This window comes from Symphalangus syndactylus, chromosome 7 (genome assembly GCF_028878055.3).
Source record: "Symphalangus syndactylus isolate Jambi chromosome 7, NHGRI_mSymSyn1-v2.1_pri, whole genome shotgun sequence".
Taxonomy (NCBI): domain Eukaryota; kingdom Metazoa; phylum Chordata; class Mammalia; order Primates; family Hylobatidae; genus Symphalangus; species Symphalangus syndactylus.
This window is the reverse complement of record NC_072429.2, coordinates 131402043-131421278: the sequence shown is the minus strand read 5'-3', so window position 1 is coordinate 131421278 and position 19236 is coordinate 131402043. Positions and strand designations below refer to the sequence as shown.

Sequence of the window (19236 nt, the reverse complement as noted above, 5' to 3'; positions counted from 1 at the left end):
CTGGAGGTTTGCGCCCAGGCACTGTTCTCCTGGAAAGAATCTCCTTGCTAGTCCGGATGTAAATGCATGGCCAGAAGGAAGAAGGAACTCCCTCTGCACCTGCCACTGGGGATGGAAAATCCACCCGTATTTGGGAGGGGGGAGAGGATGGTGGGGGTGCTCCTCATTCAAGATTGGAAATCTATGCTGTCAGCACCCATCTCGAAGCTGGCAGGGCACGTCCAGCCATCAAGCTCTGCCTCCTGGCTCTGGTTTAGTCATCCTGATGGCTGCTTCTAGGAAGCTGTACTGTACCAGGGTTTTGGCAGGGAATTGCCTATGACCTTGGCAACACCCCCCTCCCCGCTCCATCCCCCAAGCGTTTAGCAGTGGATTTTCCTCTCTATTCTCCTCCAATTCACCCATGACTGATGTGGTCGGAAGGGCTCAGGAGCTTTGGAGTTAGTTACACTACCTGCCAGTTTTCCTTGGTTGGAAACGTTTTTCCAGGTTCGGCCACCAGGTGGGGGCGTCCACACAGGACCTCAGACTTAGCAACAGGTTTCTTCAAGGAGGTTACCAAGCCGGGAGAGGGTGCCTTCCCGGAAACTAAGGAATCAGCAGGAAGGGTGGGGTGAGAGTGGGGCATTTTCCCAGAAACGTGGATGTTGGTATCTGTATGAGTATGTGTGTGTGTATGTGTGTGTGTCTATTTGCAGGTGTTGGTCGGAGTCTGGCTGGAGAGACGGCTTAACAATTGTTGCTCTTTCATTTGCTCTTTTTAGGTGGCAAAAAAAAGCACTAAAATACATTCATCTCTCTGTCTTTAGCAATATGTTTAGTTAAATTGAAGTGAATACTGAAATACGTGATAGTTAAAAAAGGCACAAGAAGTTCGTTGAGTGCACACAGTCATACAAGGATTCACGTGTCCTTTCACATGTACATCGCATTCAGCACATACTGACTGAAAAACCTGGGGGTCCTATGGAAGCATGTGGGCTCCCTCTTTCTTCTCTTCCCACCTTTCCCAGCAAGCAAGCACCTCCAGCCCTGCCTTGCCCAGTCTGGGGAAGGGAATAGCTAAAGCCGTTACTGACTGAGCCTCAATTTTATTTTTTTCTAGAATTATTCCATCACCTGGAAGCAGATTTGATAATGCCAAAACCTGGGCCTGTTTCCCAAAAAGGATCCAGGAAAATTTAAGATTTTGTGAGAGGAAAGTCAGTTACCTAGCTAGGAACTATATATGCAAATGCATATATATGCAAATATGCAAATGTACTAATTTTATTTAATTCTCACACAGTACTGTTAGATGGAAATTATTATCTCCGTTATATAAAGACATGAAAACCTCAAGAGAGAAAATCGCTTGTCCGTGATCACACAGCTAAGGTTCCTGGAGCTCACATTTGAATGCAGTGGGTTCACTCTGTTTCTGAGCCAAGATTCCAGTTGTGATCCTCTGCCAACAATTGTGGGACCCTGGGTATTTTGCTGAGCGTCACTGGGTGCCCCTTTACCCATTGTTAATGCAGGGCTGTGAGTAATTCCTCGGCCTCCCCTTGCTAGCTTTCAGTTGGCAAATTGCTAGAAATGAGAGTGTAGAATCAAGTTGGGGGCTGGTCAGAACTCAGGAAGCCACAGTGTTAGGAAAATTGAGGATGAACTGGGGTGGTGGTGGGATTGCGGATTCTGATAAATTGGGAGCTACACAGGAAAACCTGTGTTGAATTCCCATTGAACTCCTAATATTGAAGCATACTTACTTAGTACATGCACAGTACATCCTCCCTGCAGCTTAGGAGACAGTCCAGTCAAGTGAACGTAATTGAACCTTTCCTTGATGATTCAGGATTTTGCATTGAAATTTATGTTTTCAAGCATCCATTATTTTGTTCTGGGCCATGGCTAATGGCACAATGGGCCCAGGAAATTGGGCTTACCATGGGCCTACAATCTAGTGGATGCTTTTTTTTTTTTTAAATTAAAATGAACCAGGTCCATGAGATGAGATTTTTTTTTTCTCCTTCCTAAAGGTAGAATACAGGAAATAATGGAAATCAATCAAACCCCTACCCTGCTTCTTTTGCCTCAAATGCTGTATTAGTCTGTTTTCACAGTGCTATAAAGAAATACCTGAGACTGGGTAATATATAAAGGAAAGAAGTTTAATTGGTTCACAGTTCTGCGTGGCTGGCAGAGGTGGGAGGGGGTGGTCTCCGGAAACTTACAATCATGGAGGAAGGCAAAGGGGAAGAAGAAGCCAGGCACATCTTACATGGTGGCAGGAGAAAGAGAACAAAGAGGAAGAGCCACACACTTATCAAACAACGAGATCTCCTGAAACTTCTATCAGGAGAAGAGCAAGGGGAAAATATGCCCACATGATTCAGTCACCTCCCACCAGGCCACTCCCACAACATGTGGGTATTACAATTTGAGATGAGAGTTGAGTGGGGACACAGAGCGAAAACATATCATTCTGCCCCTGCTTCCTCCCAAATCTCATGTCCTTTTCATATTTCAAAACCAATCATGCCTTCCCAACAGTGCCCCAAGGTCTTAACTCATTCCAGCATTAACTCAAAAGTCCAAGTCCAAAGTCTCATCTGAGACAAGCAATTTGCTTCCGCCAATGAACCTGTAAAATAAAAAAAAAAACAAGTTAGTTACTTCAAGATACAATGGGAGTATAGGCATTGGGTAAATGTTCCCATTGCAAATGGGAGAAATTGGTCAAAACAAATGGGCTACAGGCCCCATGCAAGTCTGTAACCCAGCAGGGCATTCATTAAGAAAGCTCCAAAATAGTGTCCTTTGATTCCATGTCTCACATCCAGGCCACCCTAATGCAAGGCTTGGGCTTCCATGGCCTTGGGCAGCTCCACCCTTGTGGCTCTACAGGGTTCAATGCCTGTGGCTGTTTCCATGGGCTGGCATTGAGTACCTGTGGCTTTTCCGGGCACACAGTGCAAGCTGTCTGTGGATCTACCATTCTGGGGTCTGGAGGACGGTGGCCCTCTTCTCACAGCCCCACTAGGCAATGTCCCCTTGGGGATTCTGTATGGGGGTTCCAACCTCACATTTCCTCTTGCACTGCCCTCACAGAGGTTCTCTATGAAAGCTCCACTCCTGCAGCAGACTCCTGCCTGGACATCCAGGTGTTTCCATACCTCCTCTGAAATCTAGGTGGAGGTTCCCAAAGCTTAACTCTTGTCTTCTGTGCACCCACAGGCCCAACACCACACAGAAGCCACCAAGGCTCAGTGCTTGCACACTCTGAAGCAATGGGCTGAACTGTACCTTGTTCCCTTTTAGCCATGGCTGGAACTGGAGCAGCTGGGACACAAGGCACCAAGTCCAGCAGCTTCACAGAGCAGTGGGGCCCTGGGCCTGGCCCAGGAAACCATTTTTCCCCCCTAGGCCTCTGGGCCTGTGATGGGAGGAGCTGCCACAAAATTCTCTGACATGCCCTGGAGACATTTTCCCTGTTGTCTTGGCTATTACCATTCAACTCCTCATTACTTATGCATATTTCTGCAGCTGGCTTGAATTCCTCCGCAGAAAATGGGTTTTTCTTTTCTACCACATGGTCAGGCTACAAGTTTTCTAAATCCTTATGCTCTGCTTTCCTTATAAATATCAGTTCCAATTTCAAACCATCCCTTTGTGAATGCACATAACTGAATGTTTTCAGAATAAGCCAGGTTAACTCTTGAATGCTTTGCTGCTTAGAAATTTCTTCCACCAGATACCCTAAATCATCCTCTGAAGTTCAAAGTTTCACAGATCTCTAGGGCAGGAGCAAAATGCTACCAGTCTCTGATGAAGAATACCATGAGTGTCCTTTACCCCAGTTCCCAATAAGTTCATCATCTCCATCCGAGACCACCTCAGCCTGGACTTCATTGTCCATATCACTGTCAGCATTTTGGTCAAAACCATTCAGTAAGTCACTGGGAAGTTCCAGACCTTTCCACAATTTCTGATCTTCTTCTGAGCCCTCCAGACTGTTCCAACCTCTGCCCATTACCCAATTCCAAAGTCTCTTCCATATTTTCAAGTGTCTTTATAGGAGTGCCCCAAACTCCAGGTACCAATTTCCTGTATTAGTCCATTTTCACACTGCTATAAAGAAATACCTGAGACTGGGTAATCTATAAAGGAAAGGGGTTTAATTGACTCACAGTTCTGCATGGCTGGGGAAGTCTCAGGAAACCTACAATCGTGGCAGAAGGGGAAGCAAGAATGTCTTACGTGGTGCCAGGAGAGAGAGCAAGAGTGAAGGGGAAGAGTCACACACTTATCAAACAACTGGATCTTGTGAGAATTCTATCACGAGAAGAGCAAGGGGGAAATCCACCCCTATGATTCAGTCACCTACCACCAGACCACTCTGGAAACATGTGGGGATTACAATTTGAGATGAGTTCTGGATGGGGACACAGAGACAAACCATATCAAATGCCCATCCCCTACTTTCACTTGGTGACTCCCCTTCACCTTGGCCCAGCTTCCCCAGGCATAGAATTTTGTACCTTGCATTTGATTGATCTCCGCTTGTCTGCCCTGTTGAGCTGAGAGCTACTTGAGAGTGGGAGCTGCTTATTCTCCTGTAACCTTACCACTCCCCAGTAGGCTGCAGAGTGCATGGTAGGTACTAAGTAAGCATTTGCTGAATGGATGCATGCGAGAATTCTCTAAGGGTTCTGGTTAATCAAGACTTTGCTGCAATAGCTTTACTACTGTCACAGTAACAGTAAGTAGTCAAAGCCAGCATTACAGGACTTTAATTATAAGAATAGTTCTTAGAAGTCCAAAAGTGGACTATGGGGAGAGAAAACAAGATTGGAGACCATGCTTTAACTTGAGTGAGGGTGATCACTTCTCTGGTTTTATTAACCCTATGGCTGAAAGAGATTCTGATTTTATGAAAAACATGCTAGACTTGGAGTTCACGTCTGGACTGCTTTATGTCTCTGTGAATTTACAGGAATCAAGTTGGGGATGACCTATAAATTGAGGATGATTACACTACCCTATCACAGGGTGGTTTTTAGGCTCAAAGAATAGTGTATATGAATGCAATTAGCCCAACACTAGGCATTCAGTATACATTAGTTATTTCTGAATAGGGATCTCCTCAAAAGTCATACATACCTGATACTGTAACTGTCCTGAGGCTGTCCAGGGATTCCCCTTTCCTTGCCTGTTAGTGAAAAGATGCTGGCTTCATCTTGGCATTCATCTCATTTGGCACTGGTTAGGCATCCTGCTGCCCTGACCATCTTGCCACAGCCAGCTGTGATCAATCACTCTCCTGTTGACAAACCAAGGGAAAATGGTCACAAGAAATACCCACTGATTGCATTCTGAGGTATGCTTGCTCCAGGGACATCTGGCAGGCAAGACTGGGTAGTGAAACACGTGGAGCCAGCAGCTGCTCTGGAACATAAAGGGCCTGCCTAGTGGACTTAGTATGTTGACAAGAAGATCTATGGTCTTCATGATGGAGAAGACACTGAATGCCCACTTAATGCTGTCAGTAATGCAGAGTCTTCCCAAATTGGAGGTAAGAGAAATTTGGGCCTCCAAACTTGCTTGCTTCTTATAGCAGGTATGGTCTTGGGCAAGTTGCTGTATCTTTGGGCTTCAGTTTCTTCATCTGACAAGTGTTATCAGTAAGTTATAGGCTCTTGTGAAGCTAAGAGCACTTTACATGGAAGAAACATTCAGTATTATTTGTGTTGTTAACATTAATCAGTTAATAGATATTTTTAATGCCTTCTCTGTACCAGGAAGTCTTCTAGATATTAGGGATACAGAAATAAACAAACAAAACAAAAGGAAACAAAACAATCTCTCCCTAATGGAACATATACTCTAATGACAACCTTGTTAATCTTAGCAGAAATCTCAGAATTTGGTCATCTGGTCAACCTCCCAGCCAGAGTAGAATGAATCCCTCCAGCAATATCTTAGCCATGCCTATAAACTGCAATTCATTACTGAAGTAACATCAGTTTTTCTCTAGACAATGCTGATTTCAACTATCTTGGCACTTCCATTTCCCTGACTCTATTTAGCTCATTCTCCTTTTCAGCTTCCATGTATTTTATTCTTTCTCATCTACCACTTGATGTTGGTTTTCTTAACCATTCTCAATCAATCCTCACCTTTTATCATCCCACTAATCTCTCTTTGCCTTTCCTTCCTCAGTATTGCCAATTTCCTTCTCATTTTGAGAAGCAAGGATTTTGATAAGTTGTCATTCTTTATTCAGCAGTAAGAGCATGATCTTTGGAGTCAAACGCTGGTTGAATTTAACTCTACTGTTTCTTCTGTGTAACCTGGAATAATTTGCTCAACCTTCCTGAATTTCCATTTCTTTATTTCTAATATTAAGATAATAATGCCTACATCCCAAGGCTGTTGTAAAATTTTTTAAATTGATGGATAATATTTGTACATATTTATGAGGTACATGTGCTATTTCATTGCATGCGTAGACTGTGTAACAATCAAGTCAAGGTGTTTGGGCATCTGTCACCTGGAGTATTTATCATTTTTGTGTGTTGGGAACATTTCGAGTCCTCTCTCTTAGCTTTTTTGAATTATACAATACATCGTTGTTAACTATAGTCACCCTTCTCTGATATTAAACATTAGAACTTACTCCCTCTGACTGAATGTTTGTACCCATTAACTAACCTCTCTTTATACCCCTACTCCTGCACACTCATCCTTCCCAGCCTCTGGCATCTATCATTTTCTTCTGGACTCCATGAGATCAACATTTTTAGCTCCCACATATGGGTAAGAACACATGATATGTGTCTTTATGTGTGTGGGTTATTTCATTTAACATAATGACTTCCAGTTCCATCCAAGTTGCTGCAAATGACATGATTTCATTTTCTCATGGCTGACTAGTATTCCATTGTGTACGTATACCATATTTTCTTTATCTGTGCATCCATTGGTAGATCCTTTGGTTGATTCCTTGCTTTGTTATTGGGAATACTGCTGCAATATACATGAGAGTGCAGGTATTTCTTCAATACATTGATTTCTTTTCCTTTGGATAAATACCCAGTAGTGGGATTGCTGAATGGTATGATATTTCTATTTTTAGTTTTTTGAGAAATCTCCATATTGCTTTCCGTAGTGGCTGTACTAATTTACATTCCCACCAACAGTATGTAAGAATTCCTTTTCTCAGAATCCCCATCAGCATCTGTTATTTTTTGCCTGTTTAATAATGACCATTCTAACTGGGGTAAGATGATATCTCATTGTGGTTTTGATTTCCATTTTCCTGATAATTAGTGATATTGAACACCTTTTTATTATCTTTTGACCATATATATGTATTCTTTTAAGAAATATCTATTCATATCCTTTGCCCACTTTGTAATGGGATTATTTGTTTTTTAACTGCTGAGTTTCCTCTATAGTCTAGATATTAGTCCCTTGTCAATGAATAGTTTTCAATTTTTTCTCCCATTTAGGGGGTTGTCTCTTCACTCTGTTGATTGTTTCATTTGCTACATAGAAGCTTTTTAGTTGAAAATAGTCCCATTTGCCTATTTTTTGTTTTGTTGCCTGTGCTTTTGAGGTCACGGGCATAAAATATTTGCCTAGATCAGGTTCCTAAGGTGTTTCCTCTATTCTCTTCAAGGATTTTTATAGTTTCAGATCTTACTTTTAAGTCTTTAATCCATCTTGAGTTGATTTTTGTATATGGTAAGGCATAGAGGTCGTTTCATTATTCTGCATTGTTGTGAAATTTAATTGAAATGATGGATATAAAACACCTAGACATGTCATTATCAGCATTTAGTAAATACTTTCTCTCTTTTGCTTCTCTTCTTGATCATATCTAATCTGCTGCCTTCTTGCAACCCTCATGAAATCCATGCACACTCCCCTTGGCAATCATCTGAGGCCATCCGTATTGACTTGGAGGGTAAGCAGTGGCTCTCTTTTATAAATGAATAAGAGAAGTTAGGAGATCTGCCCAGGCTCTTAAAGCTACTGAAGTGGCACAGCTGGGGTCACACCTGAATCCTCACTCATGTGTGGTGCTTCTTTCCCCATGTCGTGGTGTACTCAATAGACCAGAATTCTTCCCTCCTGGGTCAGGAACTTGATAGCTAGCTACATTTCTGACAAATTCCCAGGGGAAACCAATGCTGTGACTCTACTGACCACATTTTGAGTAGCCGGGCCTCTCAAACCTTGGCATGCATGTGAATCACCCAGACAAAAAGGTACCATAAGAGAGAAATCTGGCAGACTCCCACTGAATAAAAGTTATCAAACTTGTGTATAATGAGACATACTAACCCATCCTTCTGAGGTAATTTAGTGGAAATGTACAACATACCTGCAATGGTGCCTAAAATGATCTAAACCTAATCATAAAGAAATAATAGACAAATTCAAATTGTGGGGCATCCTGCTGGATATCTGGAATGGTCTCTTCCAAAGGCTTCATGTCATGGACAAACAAACAAATAAACAAAAGAAGATGAGGGGAACTGTTTCAGTTAATGGAGGCTAAAGAGACATAACAGCCAAATTCAGTGCTTGATTCTTGATTGGTTCCAGTTGAAAAAAATAAATAACAGGGGACATTATATAAGGATAATTAAGAAAAGTTGAACATGGCCTCCATAGTAGATAACATTGTTGTATCAAAATTTAATTTATTGAGTCTGATCATTTCACTGTGGTTATGTAAGTGGATGTTCTATATTTTGAAGAGATGCATGCTGCAATAGTTAGTGGAGACAAGTCATGATGTTTGCAACTTTCAAGTGGTTCAGCACACATACAGACAATATGAGTGCATGTGTGTATGCACACACACAATACACACACCCAGAATGAGAAAGAGAAAAAGAAAATGTGGCAAACATATTAACAATTGGTGAATCCAGGTAAAGAGAATATATATGTATGTTATTTTATTCCTTTAACTTAAAAAAATCTTTTAGAAATAAAAAAGTTACAAATAGTTTAAAAAGAAGAAGACTCAACGCACACAAACACACAAAGCATACACATGAGTCCAGATGACAGGCATTGCCCTCAGGTGATTCCAACATGAAGCCAGGCTGAGAACTGTTGGCTGAGCTGAATGGGTTTTGTTGGATTCATGGATTCTGTGTATAGACCCTGTTGCCAAACCTTGTGCCAGGCTGTTGAGGGAGATGAGCCATAGTTCTTTCTTTATGGAGAGAGAGTCTGGAAATGACTAAATTTAAAGAGTCTAGCAAATGCAGTAATAGAATGCAAATTAGGAACCTCAGGAGAGCAGGAAAAGGAAACATCACTGACCTTCCTGTGTTGTACAAAGGAGACTTCTTCAAGGGAGGTTTAAGCAGCCAGGGATGAGATGAAGGTACTACTGTTTGTCCAAGTGATGCCTGGTATCCCTGTCCTGCTTGGAGAACAGAATGCAAATTTTCTTCAATTTAATGCTAAATTATTCTTGCATTATTTGGAAGCTCCCACTTTCAAGTTTGTATTCATTTCTTAAAATTTCATAAATGTTTTAAAGTTTCATAAATCAAGCGTGATCCTATGGTATTTTCCCACCAATCAGGGTCCCTGCTCCGTTTTTCTCTTTGGTCTAGGTCTGGAGGTCTTCACAGAATGCAAACAAGATTTGTTTCATCTTTTGACAAGTGGGACAGTGTCAAGGGAAGCAAGGAAAAGATCTTCAAACGTGGACTGAGTAAAAACCCTTTTTAGATGCCATGCCCTGTAATTCTGGTTTTGGGTAGCCCAAGACAGCTCTGGGTTTGTCAGAGTGCACTGGGTGAGCTTTCAGGAGAGCAGCATTAACTGTGTGATGTGGACACTTCACCTATCATACAGTCTGCAAAATGGGCATTGCAATACCTGCTGCATATAATTGGTGTAAGAGTCACAATGTGTGAGAGAGCGTGAGTGGCAGCATCCTGAGGTAGTATTTTCCTAAAGCTGTAGAAGGATCAGGTGGGCCCCACAATTAGGACCTTGTCTATATTGGGTTCAAGCATCTTCCCATGCACAGATTTGCCACATTTCTGTTTATGTTGCATCACCTGATCATCACTGCTTACTTTTATTGGGCATCTATTAACCGTATACCTCAGCACCTGTGTCTATAGGGATGTTAGCTTCCCCAAGGTGATCACCCTTTGGAAAGACGAAGAGAGTCATAGGTTTGGAGATAAGAAAATTGAAGTCAATGTGAAGTTTTGAGGCCCCCTCTGATTTTGCAGATGTCACAGGATGCACATCAAATCCCATCCACATTGTAGCCTTGTTGGATGGGACTTTTCATTCTGCCACAGAAGGGATAGAAGAGTTGTTTGAAGTGTTTTCTCTAGGGAACAAATTGGGTTACAGCTCAAGAGCAAGACTGCTTCCTGCATGTAGTGTATGACTAAGTAAGAGTGAGAACTTAAGCAGCTGGCTTATGGGGTATCCCATACGTGGGCTGTGGCTGGCTTCCCCCCGAGGTGGGCTTCTCTCTATACTGAATTCAGACCTCAGGGCTGGGAACCTCCTGTCCTCTCCATGCGTGCCTTTTTAAGAGTCATGTAAAATTATCTGCACTCTGCAAGAGTGTAACAGTTGGGTTGAGCCCTTTAAAACCAGCATATTAGTAATAACTAATGCTTTTACATCATTTCACAGTTTATAATATCACCTCTTGGGCAACACCGCCATCTGTTCAATGTCAGGGTAACCTGCTTAAACAGCTACAGCAGGTGCCTGCTTGCAAATCACCAGACCTGGTTCTCCTAAGCTGGTGTCCTACCCAAAGGCAGGCAGGCAGAATATGCATAGAGCTTCTTTGTCTTTGACCCCTTAGGTTCTTTGTAAACTCATTACAGCAGTTTAAGTTTATTTCTACCTTGATGGTGTCTCATTGGAGAGATGGAGTGAAATCTTATCCAACAAGACTTGAAAGTCCTGGGCTAGGAGAATATACTCATCTAGCCCAGGCCACGTGTCCTAATGGAAAATCACTTAGCCCAATCGGACTATTCATCTCTCTCCTTCTGCCTATCCCTCCAATCCCAGCTTCCGCTTCGTCTCACTTCATATCAGCTGTCTCATGTATCTGCTATGGATGCTTCTCCGAAGCCCTGGTAATGCCAGTCTGAAAAATGAAACCAGCACTACTTAATAATCAGCAAATCTAATCACACTAATCAGCAGTTACTTTGCAGCAATTTATGGGATTTATGGTCCCAGCACAGAGAGAGGCACTTGACAGCTTAGAAAAATCAGAGGCTGTTGGAGCTGAAAGGGAAGTTTGAGAAGAGGAAACAGAGACCCAGGGACATTTGAAACTTGCCTAAGGTGGTGCTGCTAAGGGGAGGACCCAAACCAAGTCTTCATGCGAGGCTGGCATCCATTCAGCCACACTGGCCTCCCCACGTGCCTCCAACAGCAGTGTGCCGTCAGAAGAGTCTGGTTTCCTCTGGGTTCACAGCTGCCTTAGGATCTAAGTCCAATCCTGTCCGAAGTGTAGTTTTGCTTGATGGGGTCTTTCACTTTATCTCAGAAAAGCTAGGGATATTTGTTCAGAATGTTTTCTTTCAAGGGCAAGATGAGTTACCACTCAGGGCCACATTTTCTTATTGATCTATGTGAGGTGAGGTGTTTGTTTATAAATGAACAGAAGGAGGAGTTTAAACGCAAGTTGGGCTGAGGGATCAGGCATCCCTACGTGGACTCTTGCCAAGGAGGGCTTCTCTTTCTGCTGAAATCCCAGAGCTAAGATCCACCTTTTTTCTGTCCTTCCCCTGCCTCTCATCTAGTTCTCTACCAAGAGTCCTATAAAATAGTCTCTGGACTCCACTGAGCTCAGCCTTGAGTTGGGGCCTACATGTTAATGACAACTAATGTTTTTATCCACTGGGTGGTTTATAAAGTCACCTGTGGAGTAGCACCATTGTTTGTTCCATTCATGGAGACCTGATTTATTTTTATTATTAACAGCCACTTACATTTATTTGTAGTGTTATTTCTCTGTGCCATGGGCTAGGCACTCTAGATAGTTCTAAGGTGTGGCTGAGAGCCCAGGGAACACCCGCCCAGCCACCAGGAAACCCAAGCTCTCACCTTGAGTCTTCTGCTGATTCGCTCTCTAGTCTCTGCAACTCATTTTACTTCTAGTGGCCTCAGTTTGCTCATCTGAAATATGGACCTAATTTTCCCTGCCTTCCAGGTTATTTAAAGAGCTAAGTGAAGCAACGGAGGACCGGACCGTGGCCAACAGAGCGTGGGGATGAGTGCTGGCATTCTGTCTTGGTTTGTGTTTCACCAGAAGCCGACACTGAGGCAGGCGGCTCAGGGCACGTGGTTTATTTATCACACAGTTGCTCTCATTATCTCCCCTTTGAGGAGTCTTTAGAGACTTTTTTCCCCAATTGCCCCCACCTGTGAAATGTTAATACTACTGATACACTGTGTATTTCTTTGTAAACTGTGTGTTTTTATGGGCTTTCTATATAAAGTATAAAAGAGTAAGATTTTTTCACTCTATCCTCCCAGAACCAATTTTGCCCCCTGGAATGCAATAGCATCCCTACTGAGAATGCATGATTTAGGAGATGATTCCAAGAAAAATTGGAGAATTTAGTAAAATTGGGGAAAGTAAGTGAAATAAGACAGGAAAGAAGTAGATTATAAGGATGTGTCATTAAGCAGGTTACCATGAGGGCAATTGAGGGTCAGTCTTCCTAGGGACCCTGGAATGCGATCTAGAACAGCCAGGAATGGTCCTTGAACTCCAGCCATGACTGTCTAAGGGTTGCTCCCAGGGGCAGAGAAACTTCTTAGCCAAACGTACCACATTGAGGCTACTTTTGGCAGGGGCTGGGAGTGAGTCCTGAGGAGGTATGGGAAGGGTGGCAATGACAACTGGTAGTCGTCCTCTGGTTCATAAGTAAAGACAATACTGTGACTTAAAGCTCACAATATGTGGCTCTGTTTTCTCAGTGATTCTTAAGTAAAGGAAGTCTTGAAGCCTAAGGTTTGTGATGATTCTCTAGTGTTTTTTCTCCTTCATTAATTTTTCAGTTAGGGTTGTCATTCAGGAAAAAAATGAATTAAAAGTATTTGTAAGTATGTAAATGCTATGCCTGGTATCTAATGCTAGCTGAATTTTCTAAGCTCTTACTGTGTGCTGGAATCAGAGTGTTCTCAGAAGCACCACAAAGCCTGGTCACTGCCTGCATTATCCTTTGGGGAAAGGAGCTTTCTCCTTGTTAATATTATGGTATGGTCACATATTTGCAATTCTCACCAAATAAAACAGACTAGTTCTTTCCTTTTATTTACTTATGTCATTTATTTGTTTTATTTCATGTATTTATTTATTTTTTAGACAGGGTCTCCCTCTGTCTCCCAGGCTGGAGTCCAGTGGTGCAATCATGGCCCACCACAGCCTCAACCTCCTGGGCTCAAAGCAGTCCTCCCGCCTCAGCCTCCCAAGTAGCTGAGACCACAGGCATGTGCCACTATGCCCACTATTTTTTCGTTTGTTTGTTTTTGAGATGGAGTTTCACTCTGTTGCCCAGGCTGGAGTGCAGGGGCACCATCTCGGCTCACTGCAAGCTCCGCCTCCTGGGTTCATGCGATTCTCCTGCCTCAGCCTGCCGAGTAGCTGGGACTACAGGCGCCCACCGCTACACCTGGCTAATTTTTTTTTTTTTGTATTTTTAGTAGAGACAGAGTTTCACCATGTTAGCCAGGATGGTCTCGATCTCCTAACCTTATGATCCTCCCGCCTCCACCTCCCAAAGTGCTGGGATTATAGGCATGAGCCGCCATACCCGGCCTATGCCCGCTATTTTTTTTAAATTATTTTTTTGTAGAGACGGAGTATCACTATGTTACCCAAGCTGATCTAGAACTCCCAAGAGAGTTATTTTAAATAAGCATGGACAACTTCAATCCTGCTGACATAATTTTGAGTGGCTTTTGTGATACTTTCAAAGAATGAAGAATCTTACTAATTTATAATGTGAGAAACATTAGCATTTTCAAAACAAGATTAAATTAGATATTCCAATTGCTCTTACAAACACATCTTTTGTAGAGAAAATGGCAGGATCTTGGTTGTAAACGAGGTGCTGTGACTTCCGCCCTATGCTGGAGTTCTGGTTTCCTGGGGAAGTCATTAACATTCCCCTTCACAGTTCTGGAACACGAAAGGAAATGTTGAGATTTCTTTTTTAAATTCCTCTTTTTGTGCCATGACTTGAACATATCTTGTTTGGCTGGGAAAACATTTCTTGGAAAAAATGTAATCCTTTAAGTTTTGTATACATACACTGATCAAACTCAAGACATGCTGATTGATCACTCAAAGGCCATTGATTTCAGGCCTAGAAGATGCCAGACCTTGGACTAGGAATAGGAGAAAGAGGGGTGAATAAACCAGTTTCTGCTCTTGAGGGACTAGTGGTCAAATAGGTGAATAAATAATTGCACAATGGTGTGACACTCACTCTAATATATGCAGATACTGAGTCCACTTGGGGATAGTTGTAAAGTTGTCAACACTGTTTAAATGAATCAGGGAAGATTTCTATCAAGTAGATTTCATCGTCTGTACAGAATGGAGACCACTTCCTCCTTCGTTTTCTAATGTACAGCCTTGACCGTGAAGAATGCAAGGTCCGACTTTTTATCACACCGAAGGAAAGTTGCTGAAAGTGATACAAAGGAAAGTGGAATCATAAAACCTGAGCTGGGTGAACCTTGAGCTGTGTAAAGCGAATGAAGACTTGCTTTTTAGTGGCACATTCCATACGTGCAAGCATCCATTCTCTGCATTCCAGAGCCTGATACAACACATGACACTCTGGATACAAAGTTTTTTTGCATGAACGGACACAATGCCAGCCTCCAAGGAGTGTGTGGCTTCACTGATAAGCAGACATGGATATAAGTACTGGCTTTGAAGTCTGGCTGTATCATGGTTTAACCAGTAACCTTGAGTAAAACCACTTAACCAGCCTAGACCTGTTTGCTCGTCTGTAACATGAACATATCTGTGCACATGGTAAGGATTAAATGAAGTGGCTGTGATACAGTCTTATGGGCTTATAGTAGGTATCAGATAAATGGCCATTCCATCCTTATTCTTTTCCAATTCTGCTAATATAAAACTGATGTCAAGTGATTCTTCTGCCTCAGCCTCCTGAGTAGCTGGGATTACAGGTGCCCGCCACCACACCTGGCTAATTTTTGTATTTTTAGTAGAAACAGGGTTTCACCTTGTTGGCCAGACTAGTCTTGAACTCCTGACCTCAGGTGGTCCACCCGCCTCAGCCTCCCAAAGTGCTGGAATTACAGGCAGGAATCTCTTGAACCCGGGAGGTGGAGGTTGTGGTGAGCCGAGACTGTGCCATTGCACTCCGGCCTGGGCGTCAGAGGAAAACTCCATCTCAAAGAAAAAAAGAAAAAATGATGTCACTGAATAAAAGTAATGCTGAAGTCAATATGGTATCATAATTCCTACCCTTAGGTTATGCCCTAGATAGAGCATGATAAAGTGTGGGTTCTGATGTGCCATTTTTATAAAAGGGAGGAAATTACATTGAAAATAAAAAAGAAGTGTAGAAGAAAAGATTTGCTGCCTGGCCCAAGTCACCTGAGGAAGCAGGTATGCCATGAAAAACACTCGCCTAGACCACACAACCTCCAGGCAGGCCAGGACTGAGTTTTTGCAATCATATTAGACGTCTAAACCCAACCACACACTCTGCTTACGTGAAGAGTAGGGAAAAAGAGATCTAGAGAGTTTTCGGTTCACTTGAGTGAGAAATTAGCGGATTTCTTTCCTGAGTAAATTATGTTTTCATCTTGTAGAAAACGAATTCTGCAGGATGCTTCTGTTTTGTTTGCTTTGGCTGTCAGGGCTGTGAATACCGTTTGTGGCTCAACTAGAGTGACAGCCTTATAGACTTTATGCCTGGGTTCTTTCTTCCTCTAGGTTTTTCCTCTCCTCTTGTGCTCTTGAACTACGCTTCTTATTCCAAATACTTCTTGTTACTTGATTTTATTTTTCTGTCACAAAAGAGCTCAATAAATATTGTAAATGAAGTTGCCAATTGAAGCCACATAGACTAGTCTTTTTAATCCCACTAAATTAATCTGGGTTCTTTCATAGATGTGAACATGCTGTGGGCCAAATTGTCGTCTTCCGAAACAGGGCTATTTATGAAGTAGAAATCTGATAAAAGCTAAAGGTTGTTATGTTTTGTGTCTTCCCTGAATGCTAACATTGTGTGTGTATGTGTGTCTTGAGTGAGGCATATACTGTATATGTATACGTGTGTGTGTGTGTGTGTGTGTAGAAAAAGAGACAGAAAGAGGGAAGGAGGGAAAGGGAAAATGGTAGATGGGGAGAGGGAGAATACCCTTCCATTTTGGGATATCAATGGTAGTAATAACAATGGTAATCATTCTTTCTATTCCTTATTGACCTGTGTCCAGGGTATCAGGTTAATCATTAAAAACATTGTTGCATTTGATCCTTGTGATAACACTGCCAGATGTGTATAAATGGGGACAAAGAGCCTCAGAAAAAGTATCTGACTTTCTCAGAGTTTTTCAGGGGCAGGGCTAGGATTGGCTTCAGATATTCTGAATGCGGTAGCTGTGATGTGGTCAAAAGTTCATATTCCAGCACTGCCACTCACTGACTGTTGATTTTCTTGTCATTTGTAAAAAATTGAAATATAATTCATATAGCATAAAAACTTACCATTTAAAAGTGTACAATTCACGGCTGGGTGCAGTGGCTCATGCCCGTAATTTCAGCACTTTTGGAGGCCAAGGTGGGTAGATCACTTGAGGTCAAGAGTTCAAGACCAGCCTGGCCAACATGGTGAAACCCTCTCTACTGAAAATACAAAAATTAGCCTGGCGTGGTGGTGGGCGCCTGTAATCCCAGCTACTCAAGTGGCTGAGGCACGAGAATCACCTGAACCCAGGAGGCGGAGATTGCAGTGAGCTGAGATAGCGCCACTGCACTCCAGCCTGGGCAACAAAGCGAGACTCCGTCTCAAAAAATAAAATAAAATAAAATAAACAAACAAATAAATAAATAAATAAATGTACAATTCAGTGGTTTTAGTATATTTACAAGGTCCTGTAATAACTCATTGATTTTTATAGTTTACACTTGCTAGTGTTAGTCAAGACTAAAATGGTGCTATAAAAAGCTGTCATTTTGATCCTCGATTTTTTCTCATCTGCAAAAGAGTAGTTGTGAAAGTTTAATGGGTAAAAGAAATGGTTAAGATAATGAAAAGACAAGCCACTGACTGGGAGAAATATTTGCCACACACCTATCTGATAAAGACCTTGTAGCAAACATACAAAGAACTCTCAAAATTCAACAATAAGGAAAACAATTCAATTAAAAATAGACAAAATATTTGGACAGACATCTCATTAAAGAAGATATATAGGTGGCAGAGAAGCAGATGAAATGATGCTAAATATAATTTCGTTAGGGAATTGTAAATTAAAACAACAATGAGATATCACTACACACCTATTTGAATGGGGGTGGCTAAAATCCAAAGCAAGGACAATGTCAAATGTTCACAAGGATGTAGGGCAACAGGAACTGTGACTCATTGCTGATGGGAATGGAAAAATGGTACAAGCACCCTGGAAGGCAGTGGGTAGTTTCTTTTCTTTTCTTTTCTTTCTTTCTTTTTTTTTTTTTTTTTGAGATGGAGTCTTGCTCTTGTCACCCAGGCTGGAGTGCAATGGCATAATCTTGGCTCACTGCAACCTCCACTTCCTGGGTTCAAGCGATTCTCCTGCCTCAGCCTCCTGAGTAGCTAGTATTACAGGTGCCCACCACCACGCCCAGCTAGTTTTTGTATTTTTTAGTGGAGACAGGGTTTTACCATGTTGGCCAGGCTGGTCTCGAACTCCTGACCTCATGTGATCTGCCCGCCTCAGCCTCCCAAAGTGCCAGGATTGCAGGTGTGAGCCACCGCTTACAAACCTAAATACAGTGTTACCAATAGTGTCCTGCAGTTGTGCTCTTATTTACCCAACTCATTTGAAATCTTATATCCACACAAAAACCTTCATGCAAATGTTTCTAATAGCTTTATTCATAATTGCCAAGCACAATGCAACCAAGATGAATGGATAAACAAACCATCGTACATCCATACAATAAACTATTGTATTTAGTGGTAAAAAGAAATGAGATATTAAGTCATGAAATACATGAGTGAATCTTAAATGCATATTACTAAATGACAAAAGCTACAGTGCTAAGTGAAAAGACTACATACTGTATGATTTCAATTATATGACATTGTAGAGAAAGCAAAACTTTAGAGACAGGAAAAAGATCAGTAGTTGTCAGGGGCTAGAAGATAGGGAAGGAGGGTGGAATAGACGAAGCGCAGGTGATATTTTTAGGGTGGTGAAATTATTCTGTGTGATGCCATAATCGTGGATACATGACTTAGTGCATTTGTCGAAACCCACAGAGCTTCATGGCACAAAAAGTGAGCCTTGTGTTTGTAAATTTAAAAAATTATTTAGGCGGTCACGGAATCCCAGGAAGGGATGCAGATGGTGACAAGAGAATCTAGCTATATTACAAATAAATGAAACAACCTCACTGAAGGTGATGGAGGGAGAAGGTGCTGACCTAAGCAACTTTGGCAATGAGTGGAGTTTCTAAGACTAAAAACAAAAGGCATAGTACATAAGTGCTGTTGTTTCCCATGGGGTATGGGTCAATGATTCTCATATTGTTATACTTGTGTACTGGAATTTAACGGTTAAGCAAAATATGGCAGTGGTGGGAGCTAGGTTTCTCACCACTGAAGTGAGAGTTTACAGAAAAGTAAATGGAGTCTAGACTATCCATGTAGTATGGATTTGAGTTGGAAATATGATAAACTCATGTTTAACTTAATACAAACACAGATGGTTATGAATAGAAATATTTATAAATACGTGTGTATGCATGGGCTATATACACACATATATATCCTTGTGCTGTCAGCTCATTGAGCCTAGAAAGTCAAATCCTGGTTGCAGTGAGCACACCCGGCATCCAGACCTTGGTTTCTAAAACCATTCTGCACAAAAAGGATACGGGGATCCCTGAATAAATGGCTGATTCTAGGACAGGGCAGGAAATATATACAAGGTGAGCCAAGGGCATCTTATAGTGCCAGAAAG

The 19236-nt window shown here is 42.0% G+C and overlaps 1 protein-coding gene across 3 annotated transcripts in view; it reads left to right on the top strand.

Moving 5' to 3' along the window:
• Positions 1–19236, top strand: part of KCNQ3 (potassium voltage-gated channel subfamily Q member 3) — a 349316-nt gene that overhangs the window by 1772 nt on the left and 328308 nt on the right. The gene's annotated exons all lie outside the window — the stretch shown is intronic.